This window comes from Pavona decussata, unplaced genomic scaffold, assembly GCF_977016875.1.
Source record: "Pavona decussata unplaced genomic scaffold, jaPavDecu1.1 SCAFFOLD_217, whole genome shotgun sequence".
NCBI lineage: Eukaryota > Metazoa > Cnidaria > Anthozoa > Scleractinia > Agariciidae > Pavona > Pavona decussata.
In genome coordinates this window covers 1149427-1164426 of record NW_028145622.1, presented here as the reverse complement: position 1 = coordinate 1164426, position 15000 = coordinate 1149427, and the positions used below count along the sequence as shown (strand labels likewise).

Here is a 15000-nt window from a genome sequence, read left to right as displayed (position 1 = left end):
CACAGCCTTAAAACTTTCGGAGTTATTACGGATAGGGCAAGGCCCCTGCCCGCTCCACCCCCAATACCTAAGATGCGGAAAAAATTCTTATTCCAGGTAGGCTTACTGGGATAAAATTCTAAAATAGTGGACGAAACAAATACGAAGCTTTTAAACACAGGGGACCCCAAGACGCACAAATAAACTGTTCCGAATAATATTCGTTGTAGGAGCTCTTGTATTAGAAATGCACGTGCCAGACGTCACTTTACCCGTAAAGAAACCAAACTGATTGCAGGGCTGACACTGCGGCAACGGGCAATTTACTTTAGTCAATATTTCAACTAGTACAACTAGTCTTCAGGACCATAGTAAGAAGACTAGTGGTACTAGTTGAAATATTGGCCCAAATAAATTGACCTTCTGCTGTAGTTCAGCCCTGCAATCAGTTTGGTTTATGAAATTAATACCTACCTCAGTATTCCAAGTTATGATTTACATCTTGGTAACTTGCCAGGATGGTTCCCTACAGCAGAAAATGTTATACGTCAAGATTAGTTACCAGTTGCAGTTTTATTACGACAAAACAGTTGTGGTTTTATGAAAAACAAAACAGTTGTGGTTCAAAGGGACAAAACATTCACCCAACACGAAGGATGGGCGGCTTATTAATTACCCTCAAGGAATAGAAGTTAATGTATAAAAAACCTTATAGACGTTATAGTATCACAACAGAGAGGTGGGGTGGGTAAAGGGTAGATAGGGAGGTCTTACGCGCATAAATTTAAAATTGAACATTTCACGTTCACGAACTCAGATATAGGAGAGATTTTATGACACAACGCTTGTTTGGAGTCCTAACTACACTGGTGTGTTCCTCTCATAGAGAAAAGGAGAACAAAATAAATCAAACCGTCGACCAAAGATCACAAAAGGACAAACAGCATTGCCTTTGCTAGGTCACACAATCTGAGGATACCGTAGTACAAACTTATTAATAATGAAAGACGTTAACGAACAAAATGGTTTCATGGTTTAAGACGAATTGAACTTTTCTTATACTTTGTTCACAGAACACAAAAGGGGAGTATTAAGTTGTTCTAAATGGCTTCCAATGAAGAAGGAGCTGAGTTTCGGTGTACAACCACGAAGTTTCGTGAGTACATGTATTTCCCAGCCAACGCCTTACGTTTTTTTTGGTTTTGTTTTCATGGGCGTCGGTCTTTGGTTATACGTATATTTGCGTTCGAGAAGGAAACCGAATACTCCTCGAAGTCAAGGATCGTCTAATGTTGTTGTTTGTTAAAAAGACCGAGTGACGTCACGGCCGTTTTAAGGAATTTCTACGCTCGTTATTTTTTATGGAAGTGTTACGATCAAGCGACAGTCCGTATTAGTTTTTCTCTTTTTAGTTCGCAGCGGAAAAAAAGCTTTTAGTCGACCAAAGTTTTGCTACGAATTATGCGTCTGTGAATAGTTTCTAATTCTGGAAACAACGTTAACTCAGAATTCAGTTTCAGATAACAAAATTAGCACAACTAGGTGATATATTCATCCCCTGTCTGTGTAAATGCGTTATTGTTATCTTTCTCCTCTAAAATGTTTGATTACTTATCTTATACAGTACTCAGTTTTCAGTAGTGATCGGATTTGACGCATCTTGCATCGAGAAGTAAGCTTCAAAAACTATTCTCAGAATACAAAATAGATCACGTTATATATTACCTCATAGGACGTCAATAAATTAACTAACTATAACACGAACAACGTCGGGCGGACATGAAAACTCAGGGTTTGATTGGATAGATACCGATAAAGCTGCACCCTTTAATTCTTGCCGTTCTTTAAAATGTTGAATTACACATGAATCTAAATAGTTTGCGTACAAAGCCTAATTTTATAATTGCGTTACCTTAAACTTTTTCTGTTTTGACACATTATGTATTACCGATGAGTTGTTTGCCTCGACAAAACTTCTCATTGAAAAGTGAAACTTCAAAAAAAAAAACAAAAAAAAAAAAATGGAATGACTATAGTTTCATGCTGAGAAACCGAAATCATTGAGTCATTTTCTTCTATAAACCCTACATTGAAAAGTGAAATTTCAAAACCAAGGAACCATATCTTTATTTCCAAGACGCCGAAATATTCAACACATTTTATGACGTAAGAGGTGAAAATATACAACTCGGTGCGTTGTTCCGGTAAATACTGACTGAGTTTTGTCCAGGCTTAATTGCGTTCGAAAGAAAACGCTCTTAATACAGATTGGAGTCGAGATTGTAAGGGGGAATGAATGAGTGTATCTTGGGACGCGTATTTGGCATCCCCCGCAGATTTTGCAGGAGCGGATGACATCATCACCAAAAGGGCTAGAGAGCCTGGTGACATCAAACGCACTCCCTAATCTTTGATTATTACAAGATTTGCTATTATAAAATACAGAGATACATGCTACTGAATTCCTGATATCAGAACATATAACTTATTTTTTTATTCTAAAATTGTTTCTTGGTGTAATTAAAAACAAAGCGGTAACTCATGTAAACGAGCACGACATTTATCTAACTAGGACCCGGCGCAAAATTCCAACACAGATGCAAACAGAACTGGTTTGTTTTCATGTTAAAGAAAAAAACATTTCGTGGCGAAAAGCCTAAAGTCTAGTTGCCAAAAATCCGAAAAACTGAACCGATTATTTGTCTACCTTCTTTAAAGCTTACTGTTGCTACAGTAGTCCAGTCATTTTGTGGCTGGACCTGCCACTAATTGCAACAGAAGTTTTCTCTTCGCCAATCGCTAAGGAATGGTCTCTAGATGAACATACTAAAAGTCCCAAAGGCTCCAAGCAGGGGAACATGTCAAAAGTTAAATGACTTATAACTCCCGCTTTGGTGCGTCATGGAATCAAGGCTAAAAACCAGAAGTTGGTTTTATTCTGCTTATTTATCGCCAGAAATACCCTTAAGTCATCCAAATTTGATCAATTTTTTTCAGGTATTTCTCTGAACTTTCACCTTGTAAATAACTTAACTAAATACTTGTATAAGCTCAATCAAACTCATAATCGGTCCTTCTAGTTCAAAGACATACAGTATTTCAAATTTCACTCAGAAAGGTCTGTACTAAAGAAACACTATAACATTTCATTATCGTCCAACAGTGCGCAGCTACTAGGCACAACTAGTTTTCAAAGAAACTGATAAAAAATATGTCTGACAAAAATAAAATATGCTTTCGCAATAAAATTTTACAAAGACGTACGCACATTTCAATTTCCAACTCGTCGGAAATCAGTCACTCAAGGCAGTTCAATTATACAGCCGTTCAGAAGGCATGATATGCGTGTCACTAGAAGAAGCATTTCTTGACGTGTCAACTAGTACGTTCTGCTCTTGTACAGTTTTTTTTTTTTAGTATTCTGTTATTATTTCTCAATCAGTAGACAGAAGGCCAGCGAGAAACACGCGTTGCGGGTGTTTTTGAGCAAAACGTTCAATGACAACATCAACGTCAACATCCTGGTCATAGTGGATGTTTATGAGAGCAAGGGAAAACTCTCGTTCACCCTACATAGTTGCCTGTAGGTAAGCCTTCAATCGGCGTAGAGTACTAAAAGATTGGCATTCTGAAGAGGTTACTGGCAGGGTGCATTGCATTTGTAACAACTTGTGAGTGTTGGGATAGAAATCATGGTCGCATTTAGCCAGAGCTTTAACCGCGTTGTGTAGTGAACATTGGTCATGCAGCAGCTATTTTCGGCGCAACGGTGGAGTTCAAAGTCGGTGACCTGAGGCGATAAAACTGAATAGCATCTTTGAGCTGATCGTGTTCTCGAGAAACCAGCAGCTTCGAAACAACGCAGAGAAGCGAAGACAGTATGTCCTTCTGAATAGCTATTAAGTGATCTAGCAAGGGAATTGCAAGGGCCCTCTTGAAATACTCTTTGGGCGTCGTTGCCTCCACAATGCTCCTGTTGGCCTTGGAATAGAAGGTTCGATCCCGACTTTCCTTGCAAGAGTAAGAGCTCTCTCAAGCCATTGTTAAAACTGGCTGTCAACCTGTTCTCAATATAGCTTGAGGTCGCTTTTGAGGTCATCAAATTGGTGGTATGCCTCGTACACATCAATGTCGTGTTTCTGTAGCCTAATTGCTCAGGGGCTTTACCAACGATCAGCCCTTCATAGCAGTAACTTGAGTGATGAGGAAGGGAAACCTCAATACGGCATTTAAAAGCGAACATGCTTTATTTCGACTTTTGCCATTCCAGTTCCATGGAGTGTTGCTGTATTGGTTTTGGAACAGTCGTTCATGGGAGATGGCCTCATGCGTCTTAACGATAGAAGGTACATGTCAAAAAATGCCTTGTATGCTCGATGCCTTTCGACCCATGTTGTAGACCGACAAGCGGTGTTTTCATTGCATTGGCAGCCTCCTTTTCTATAACTACGCGCAAAAGCTGGTTTCGTTTACGGGGGCTCCGGAACCCCTGGAACCCTCCCCTGGGTACGCCCCTGATTTGACGGGTTTTCATGCAATTCGTCCAATATTTCTTTTCTTAAGATCAGGCTGTTCTGAGGCAAATAGCATTGTGATTTGCTTTTTGGTCCTAAAGTTCACGCTGCGCGCCTGATGATAATTGGCATCGGCCGCTGGCAAATCATGAACATGTAATTATATTCTGGCTTGTACCACTTCTGCCCACTCATCGTTCCTTTCGGAACAGGTTTGTAGCACGGCAGAAAATTTAGCTAGCACAGGTTTAACGACATGATTGTGCAAGATTTGTCTGTATGCAATTTCCAGTGGACTTAAATCCGCTTGGGAGTTTCGCGGGAAAAAAATTATTACAGACCACAAATTGTACGGGAAAATAAAACGTGACTGGGCGCTTTATGGGGCAGCTTCAGCCCCTAACTTGTTTTAGTTAACTGATTGCTTTGATATCTAAAGTTTTAATTAATAAATGTTTATCAAATTACTTTGTTTTTAGGAAAATGCTTTGTAAGAATATCTGACATCGGAATCTCGTACACTGGACACTTGATCGAACTTGATGTGTTCTTGCATGTTTTCCGTTGTGTAAATATCGGAAATCTGATTTAAATATTCCGCAGGTATACAATGTCTTTTTCTAAAGAATCGCAATTAATAGGATTTGCGTGTCTGTATCTTTAAAATTCGTGTGAGAGCATCGTTTTAATGATCTTGGTGTCTGTGCATGTTTTATTTATTCATGCGGGTCGACCCTTTTTGATGACACATGTTTAGTGTGAAGAAAGATTGATCTAAAAGTGTATTTAATTCAATTTATTGTTATAAGAACTAAAGAATATTGTAGGTACTCTTAGGTGTGTCTTACCTGAACTGAACATTGCAGAATCACATCTTCTAGCTATTTTGCTCGACAGAAATATAACAAACGTGCAAGGTAAGCACAAACACTCCGGAGTGAAATGTACGTGCATGTGTAATAGCGAAGGCGCCAGATCCGGCAAGACCGACTTCTTGTGAACCTGCAAAGTTTTATTTTCCCACAATAATGTTCAACATATTTAAAAAAAATTAATTGTTTTTAATATAAACGAAATCAATTCGGTAAGGGTAAACCTGAAAACAAAAACAAAACAATGCATTAAGCGTTTCGCTGATACAGCTTTTTATATTCCCCAAAACAATATCTCCTGTATAACGAACCCATTAAATTGAATATTTAAACACGAAATTTCATTCCATTTTATTAAGTTAAAGATCTTTACACGAGCGTTATAAAGAAATGCATAAGTCAGCCTCGTTACCATGCCGTCGTTAAACGGTTCTCAGAGCTTCGCAATAAATCCCGTTTTTTGGTAACTTCCCCAAATGGGATTTTTTGGGACTTTTAATATGTTATTAACGATACATTTCTGAGTCTAAAACCGTTGAAATACCTTCTGTTGCAATTAGTGGCAGGTTGACCGAATTTTCTTCATAAAATGACTGGACTACAGTAGTCTAATGAGCAGTTAGTTTTGCCCAATACTGTGGAATTACTATCAATCATTTGCATATGAGTTTCTTCGCATGCGGAGTTCACTTTAGAGCACATATATTTGCTTTTTGTAAAACAAACAACAGCAATATATATATAGTCAATATATGTTTTTTTCTTTTCTTTTTTTTTTTTTTCTTGGATTACACTTCCTTGATCAATATTTTAAACCAGGAAACAAAATGCAACGAGTTTCGTAATGCATATAGGTTTAGAAAAAATAATTTGAACAATCCTTTTTCGGTCCAAGATGAAAAACATCAAGCTTTTTTTAGCCGCGTTTTTCTTGTCCTTCTTGTTTAAACTGTGAAACGAGCCGATACAAAACATGCCTTCTTAGTTGTACTTTCAGGAAACTTCAAGTGTCTATATATTGCGAATGATGAACTGTGTTGGAGTTAATTCGGCCAGGCATGGTATATTGAAATTAGAACATAAAAAACACGGATTGGAGCTACATCTTTATTCAGAGAAAAATTTCATCTCATCTCCTTGTACGACATCATTGGTAATAAAATAAAAATAATGCATGGCATGGACATTTAGGTCGTTGGCTGGAATTCATGACTGAGGCGTTAATCTGGTATGAAAATGCACAGAAAGATGCGGCTGAATTCTTGACATGAGAAATTACTCGGGTAGGAAAGAAACTCGATGTATTCCTATATCCCTCCTAGGTGTAGCAAAAAAAAAACTCTTGTGAACCTGAGAAACATTCAATTATGGACATTCCGCAAAAAAATGTTAACGACGGGTGCAATTTGAGGGGTTTTATTTTTCTGGTTTCATTAAAACCAATAAGTTATTTGAAAATTCGTGGTCTTATATAAAACTTGTTGCAGTATTCTACTTGGTTAGTGCCATTTAGTGCAGAAAAGTTACAGTGCATTTAATTCATTTGCATATAAGCTTCTTTCTCTTCAACTCATCAAAGCGCATAAATTTGCTTCTACTGATAACTACCAAGAAAATACAGAAAAGCTTTTTTTAACCGATTTATACTTCTATAAGCAGTTTCTCACCTAGAAAACAAGAGTGAATGAATTTTTTTATTGCATCCAGTTTAATGTAAAACACATCGGCCAGTTCGTTGTCTAAAACGATCGTTCTTCACTAAACTGTTAAATTGCATACGCCACGCGAGAAATAGGATTTTATGGTGACTTTATTGCTGTGCTTTCTTCAAACTTCAAAGAGTATTTATTTAACAATGTGTTGCGGATACTAAGGAATCAAGAATTATTCTCACTCGACGATTCTCACTTTTTAAAGTAAACTTCAAACGTAGGGAAACGTATTTTCATTCCGAGAAACCAAAATTAGTTGATCACGTCTTACAACGTCATAGGTGAAAACTACATTATTACAATTCTCACGAGGAAAGAGATTGAAAAATTGGAAAGTTGGGTTGCGAAAAATTTCTCGCGGAGTTTTATCGAAGCTTGCATCAAGGCTTTCAAAATATCTTAAAACGCAGAGCCGACATGTCACTGAATTCGTACGGACATCAGAACATTCCACAGTGGAAACTGAAGAACTAAGCGTTTTCCGAAATGTGTTCTAGGTGTAAGTCGCTTGAAAAAACAAAGCCAATCCCTTGTAAGCCGGCACGACATTCAACTTCAAATAACCCCTCACATACAAAAGAGATTCAAATTCGGCTAGTTTGCAATTCTGGTTTATTGAAAACCGAAGAGCTAGCCGCTGAGAGCTCCGGGTTATGGCGTCAAAGAAAATTCCAGTGTGTGATGTATAATCTTTACCCGGCGCAGTGTCTTAATTGGCAAAGAAATTTTTTGTCCCGATAAAACGGGTTGAATTTTATAACATAGGTGTGCAAAAGTATTACACTGTTAATGCCAAATTTTGTACTGCATTTGTTTTCCGGATTGTGCTTTCTTCGCCAGTTTCTGATCCACAAAACAAAAGGCCATGAACTTACTATTCTCAGTCTAAATCTAAATTTAAATAGCTGACGCTCGCAAGTTCCATTCAGTTTCGGGTAAAATAATTCACAATTTGGTAAGACTTCCCTCTTCGATCCAAAAGTATTAAAACAGAAATATCATCTTACGACTCTATTGTAAACTGTGAAGATAAAGCCCATGCAATACAAATTATAGTATTTGTACTAATCTCGTCATCTCTCGCTTTATAACGGTACAACCTCAAACTCCGGGTTTTCAATGAATTCAGTGGTTCCATGAGAGAAATCGAAACAGTCAATCGTATTTTTCAACTTCAAGACACGGACTTATTTATGTTGTTGTTGACTTATTTAAAAAAAAAAATCTTGTTTCTTCAGCACAAATAAAGATCAGGGAAAAATGCATGCGCATAAAATAATAACACTCACAGGAAATGTTTAGTTAGCTTTCTCAATCGTCCATTTTATACTTAATAGCACTGGGTCACAACTATTGAAAAAATCCAGTTTTTCTCAGATGACAACAATTCCCACTCGTTCGGCAGTCCTCGTGCAGATGTACGTGGAACATCGTGTTTAGTCAACTTATAAAATACTTTCTACGATTTAATCGAGCTTAATCCCCTTATGTTTTGTATCCAGTCAGTCAAAGATGAACACAAAGCTACAGCAATACACCAACCTCTAACAATAAATACTTATATGAGATTGTCTAACTGCGTTGTTAATATCCTTCCCCTAAAAAATGCTAAATTGTAAGCGATACAGTTCACATGCATAAGATGGTTTTAAAGTTGTGCTTACCTCTATACTATGATATATTGACACTGTATAACGTTTGCTTGCTTCAAAAATTTTTAAATGAACCTCAAATCTCACAGAACTCTATCTTCATTCTAAAAAACCGAAATTAGTTTGTCATGTGCTATAATGTCACAGTTTGAAAATACTCTTTGACTTGCGTTATGATGGGGCAGAAATAAAAAAAAAATCGGGCGTTGGCTGGGTAGAAATTTAATAGCTATTTATATTTAAAAGTTTATTCGTTAGAAAAATGTTACATAAACAAGACTATTTTAAAAACGCTCAATGACATGAGATCAATTTTTTTTTATTTATTTATTAAATCTCAGAGATTTAAAATAATGCCATTTCCAAGGGGTGATTTGTAAGGGGTTTATTGATGCGCCTATCTGAAACAGGGTCAGCTTTGAAATAAATTCACTCTAATTTATTTGTTTCCTAAGCCAAAGGTCATGCTACGCGAAACAACTTTTAAGAATGTAGCGCGCGGGTAAACCAATACCAATATATTTTGTTGCGGAAACGCGTTGCTTGTTCTTGAAGACAGGTCAAAAGCTTGCAGTTTGTAGCCTCAACACAATTGCGTCCTAAAAAGTTGTTCCTCGCTGTTACACGATAAAAACTTTTAAGGCAGCAATTTTGAGTCATACATCGTGCCGTGTAACATTACCTTAAGAGGCGCAACCACGCTGATTAATTGCCATTCTGTTATGAGACAGTTAGTTGGTTACTGCTATGTATGTTCAGACCGAAGCCCTTAGTTCGGCCCTTTACATTCCTTCTTTCATTCGCTTATTTCGTTTAGTTTTTGAGTTTGACGCTTAATTTTGAGATTTAAAGTTTGGCGCTTAGAGCCGCGTTCGAAAATAGCGTATCTGGAGTGTTTACCATTTACGCAAACCATCTGGATGGAAATTCTCCGCCGGCATAAATACGAAATGATTTAGCTTGTCTTAACAGAAGATGGATAGCATGCAAAATGTATGAACATCAGTTGTAAATCCCAATTGGAGTAATAGAAATGCATCACTTTGACCAGAAGCCCATAATTTCAGAAGTACGCTAAATGGAATGATGCGTATGCCATTTGATTTTCTAACTGGAATTTCCGGGTTTTCAATGTAAATGGTAAGCACGTGGGGGATATCAAGAAGTCAATCCGAGATCGATAACTCGGCGGTTTTGAAATTTAACGCCTTGCGAACAAAACGGCCGAATTCTACCGGAAGGTGCGGAAAAGAGCCGATCGAAAGCGGTCATGTTTTTCTGAGAGTCGTGCAAAGTTAACATGTTACCACCTTTGTCACCCTTTTTGGAGCAGTCGTTGATGTTAAGTTGTCGTTTGTTTTGCCAATTTCGAAGGATGCCGCGAAAGACCCCCTAATATTGTTGGCCTTACATCACTGTGTTAGTTGTACTGGTTAAAAACAAGGATTTAACATCAACATATCTACCCGTAAAAGGAAATTTTGGCAATTTTAGAGGAATAAACAAATTTCAATGAGGGAAAGTAAGTCTTTTTGTTGATACACAGCACATTTGAACTGAACATCTCGACTGTGTTCAAATGCCCTAGCCGGAATTGCTCAGCTTTCCCTCTTCCCCTTGTGGGCAATACATCATTCAGGAAGTGGGGGGGGGGGGGGGGGGGGGGAGGGGATGGCACCTTTTAAATGTTGTCAATTACGTCACCGGGAAAATCCCCGCTTTCAATCTTGAGGCTGGATGCGGAAAAAGACGCTGGTTAAATGAAATATAAAACGACTGTTCATTGCTTTCATTCTTTTACAGCTCATGGAAAGTCAAAAAAGACATTTTTATTGCTTTTTGTGGGTAGATTTTTGCAGCCAAACAATGCTGATTCTCTTCAATATTCTATATACACACTCGATTGAAGAAACGTCAGTGTCCCGTTCAAAGTGTGAATCATAAACAAAGCGAACTGAATGAATTTAGGGGTTATTTAATTAGCATGCGAATATTCCCTGTTTTGTTTTTCCTTTGTCTGCTAGAAATATGTAAATTTTAAGACCTAAATAAAATGCGCGTCCTTTTATTTTCTAACAAGAATTCAAAAAAAGGTCATGAGAAGGAAAGAAGCTCTTCAGAAGGTTGTTTGGTGTTATCCTTCATGGTTTATACCTTTTATCTGGCAAAGTTTCTTCAATCGAGTGTATACGCTTTCACTCATACATAGGTGTTACGCATTGCAAAAAGGTGAGGTACATAATACTATAGTGCAATTAATTAATGACAAGAGCCTACAAAGTTCAATATTAACGTTGCTTTTCAGCTCATCCTTGTAGGCGCTTTCTCTAAGATTTCCTTTGTCTTCCTTCCTTTTCATGTTTACACATATACGTCCCTAAGATTTTAACAAGTATAGTAACTTTAGCTAATTTGACAGCAGTAACTAAGGAGATTACAACGACTGAGTAATTAAACCGCACATTTCCCAGCTTTGAAATGATTCTGGCCCATCTTCAGCCGACAAAACGTCGCGAACTGGCAGCTTAAACTGAATGTAAATACAAGTGTGTATATCTATATTTTTATGCAATGCAATGGGATACCAAAGTATGATGTTTACAAAAAAGAAACTAACCAGTTATAAATACGGTTCTGGTTACTATGCCATCGATGTTATGTCTCGATATCAGGGGAAATATCAAGGCAGGGAAATTATAATTTTGCCTCAAGGTCTCTAAAAAGCCAGAAAAAAATTATTGTAAAAGAGAACTAGGTCGTAAACTGAAAGTATCTCTTTTCTGGCAAAGGTAGCATCTTTTCAGAAAATATAACACCGTCGATCGTCAGCTTAGGCTCGATTTCCGTCGCTCCTTCCTGAACAGCGACTGGTAATCGAGCCTAGCGTTAGTTTTATCGCCAAAGGATTTATCTCGAAAGGTCAGAGAAATTGTCTTGTGGCAATTGAAAACTCATGGATGTTTTTCCTTATCCAGATGAGTGACAACCATGCTCTCACTTGTGTGTGACCAGCATTCACATGAAGCGAATACTGAGTAGTTCATTCCTGTCAGTACTGGGCCAAGTTTACCGAATCACAATTAGTACATACGGGTTGTTTACATGTGAAAACTCGAACCGGTGCGAGTTTTCATAATGGGAACACATAATGATTTCATATCGTGTTTACATTAAGGGACACTTCACGCCGGCCGAAGTGTGTTTAAATAAACAAATTTGTGATTGGGACGGCATCTTGTGTTGGATGTCGATGACTAAGCATGCGCTAGCCGTTCCATGACTCCTCGGAGAGTGATTTCATGCCGGAAAGAACAGATGTACCGCCTTAACATGACATCAGAATAAGGTTTCGTACCGGAATGAAAATCCTTCTCTGGTACAGTAACCGGGGTGAACTAGCACCGGTATGACTCGCTTCGGTATGAAATCTTTTTGTTGTTGTTATCTTGTAAACGAATAGAGGCCCCAAAGAGGGAACCGGAGGTAACTTGTAACGGAATGAAAGTCGCGCCGGTATCATGCAAGCACCTCTTGGAGCCAACTGTGAACAAACCTGACGTATAACGTCATGTTCACACTTGGTACCCGAGCATTAGTGCCTGAACACCGGACAAAAAATCCAAACGCGTGCACACAGGGAATCGTTAACTACTTCAGTACCCGAATACAAGGCCTCACCTCGACCTTGTATTTGGGAACGGACATCGAGTCTGAATTCTGGCGTGGACACTTGATAAAAGGGCGCGTTCACATTAGCGCCCAGCAAGAATCGTACTCGTGCCGAGCGTGCTCGAGAGCCAAGTGTGAACATAGCCTAAGTCCTCATGCTAGCGCTAATTGGCTTGGACTAACAGTAGTCGTACTTCGAACAACTCGTACCAACTGTTTATTGTGTTGTACATGGTGGTTTGGTATGTTGACTCCTGTGCAAATGCATTCCTAAAGTTGAATGTTCTAAATAAATGGCTATTGTGACCTCAAAGCTATAACAGCGCAATAATTTCCCACTTGGTGTTCGTTATGCTGTAGAACATTCTTCAATCCAGAGTTTGAGTCACTGATTGAACTCTAACTCCGGCTTTGCTGAATATTCATATTAAAGCTATCGAGCAGTACTGCGTTCTTATGATACTTCTTTATTCTGCTATACAATCTAGCTCTGCAGCTTTTTGGAATGGAAGGCCATACCTTTCTCCTAGGGAAGGGCAAAGGGCATTTACTGCGAACGCCACTTGGAAAGTCTCAATTTGAGTTTCGCTAGACTGAATACGGGCACTTAACTTCCTTAATCAGTGTTTCGCTTTAATTGCGTTTGACCTAGGAAGAACGCACTCCTAATTGGCTTGGCCGGTCGAGATTGTATGGGAGAACGTTGGTTGGATAAATGGATAGATCTTGGGACGCGTATCTGGCTTCCCCCACAGATCTTTTTGCAGGGGCGGACGACATCACAAAGGAGAGAGAGCCTGGGATCGAGATCATCGAACGCACTCCCTAATCTTTGATTAATACTAGTATTATATATAAAGCCCTGGTGAGCTATATATTATTGAAAACTTTATTGAAAGCCTCCGAAGATTTCCCACTCTGAACAAATGGTAGCGGCTTTTCCTTTCATCCTGGACGGACGCCCACTGAAACATTAGATTTACAACAGTATACTAAAACTGACGGCAGAGAGGACCGTGGTCCCCATTCGCTCAAAACACCTTATACAAATTATCCCTCCTGCAAAATGAAAATAATTTTGTTGATCTATGCTTCTCATCTAGAACTTAATTATTTCTCGGTTTTAGTTTTGGTCTCCTTCAGCATGCAATCTTAGTCTACAGTTTATTTATTTATTTATTTATTTATTTATGATCCATGATCTCCCTAGATCTACGGATACCAATAAATTATGGAGTTGCAGAAGGATTGAAGTACCACCAAATATATATAGTTTTGTAGTTAAATATTAAGTATGAAACGGAAAAATATGTTTGTACCCAGAACAAGTGTTAAAAATAAAATAATAGACAAGTGGACTTTTTAATGCATTTTTTCCGTTGTATTTACTTGAAAAGCACTGTTGTACTGCTGTATTGGGAAAATTCAAATAAAAAAAAAATTAAAATTTAATAACTAAAATAAATAAATCAATTTTGTTTCATAAGGGGGACACTTAACAGTCTGTTACGACTGACAAACCTGTGGCCTTCAGATTCCAGATCGAATTGAAATTTGGAAATGTTGGTTTTTGAGGAGAGGGAAAACCGGAGTAACCACGCAAAATCACCAAAAGAACGCACACGTCGACCTTTGCGCAAAAGGAATCAGAGTGCGTGTGTAATTTAATTGTTTATGCATAATGCATTTCCGCAATGCGGCATGGCATCCACGAATCTTTGTAGCGTAGTTTGATGTGAGTACCGCTTTACGACTACCACCATTAACCTCTGCATTCAAGAGTTGGCTAACAGGAGCCTTGTTTTTTATACTCTTTCAACCGCCTTGTGTCTTTTTTTTTTAATTTTTAACGTGACGCAAAACATTAACGCTGACGACCCACGCTGACAGAATTGTACTGTCCAGGCGACTAGCCGCTGGCCAAAGAGCCTGAGGACTCTGGGCACGAGATTGCTTCTACGCATGCTCCATAGACAGGCAGTGGCGTTTGTGAATCATTGCTGCGAAAAACGGTTTAAAAAATAGTGGTGTGGACAGAAAATTTTGACGGTTTTTTTTGGTGTGAATAAGGCTAAATTTACGCACGTCTGTGGCCAATATCTTTAAAAAAAAGTTGCTGCTAAACTCCTGTTCCTTTGACCGATCGAGAGATGCACGAGGAAGATCTCGAAAATGGAGGAAACGAGGACCTCTTATTTCTTAAGGAAAATACATGTTAACTCAAAGGTAATTTTCCGTGGTTTATGTCCGCGCGGGAAAATAATACATTATCAAAGGCGATTGAAACCCAAGGATAAAATGGGGGGTAGCCACTCAAATTTCAGAGATGATCATGCCTTAATTAAAATATAAAAAAATGAAAATGTAGTACATTGTTTTGTATTTTAAAGCATTTTAGAATGATCATTGCTCTGAAAAATGTGTGGTCGCCCCCAATTTTAAGTTGGATCCCAGTAACCCTTGATAAGATCTGCTTTTCCCGCGTAGTCATAAACTGTGCAAAAATACATCTGTATCAAGAGGCATCGTTCTTAAGTTGCTTTGGTAGCATATTAAATTTGAACTGTAGCATTTTTAGGTGTGTACTGCAGAAAGAGTTTCA

The 15000-nt window shown here is 38.3% G+C and overlaps 4 protein-coding genes across 13 annotated transcripts in view; 1 reads left to right on the top strand and 3 right to left on the bottom strand.

The window, feature by feature from the left end:
• The window catches only part of LOC146459731 (uncharacterized), a 174935-nt gene that overhangs the window by 10994 nt on the left and 148941 nt on the right, over positions 1-15000 (bottom strand). The gene's annotated exons all lie outside the window — the stretch shown is intronic.
• LOC146459734 (uncharacterized) overlaps positions 1-15000 on the bottom strand; it is a 159204-nt gene that overhangs the window by 39389 nt on the left and 104815 nt on the right. The gene's annotated exons all lie outside the window — the stretch shown is intronic.
• The window catches only part of LOC146459735 (borealin-like), a 135543-nt gene that overhangs the window by 59187 nt on the left and 61356 nt on the right, over positions 1-15000 (top strand). The gene's annotated exons all lie outside the window — the stretch shown is intronic.
• LOC146459736 (uncharacterized) overlaps positions 1-15000 on the bottom strand; it is a 73145-nt gene that overhangs the window by 11019 nt on the left and 47126 nt on the right. The window lies entirely within an intron of this gene.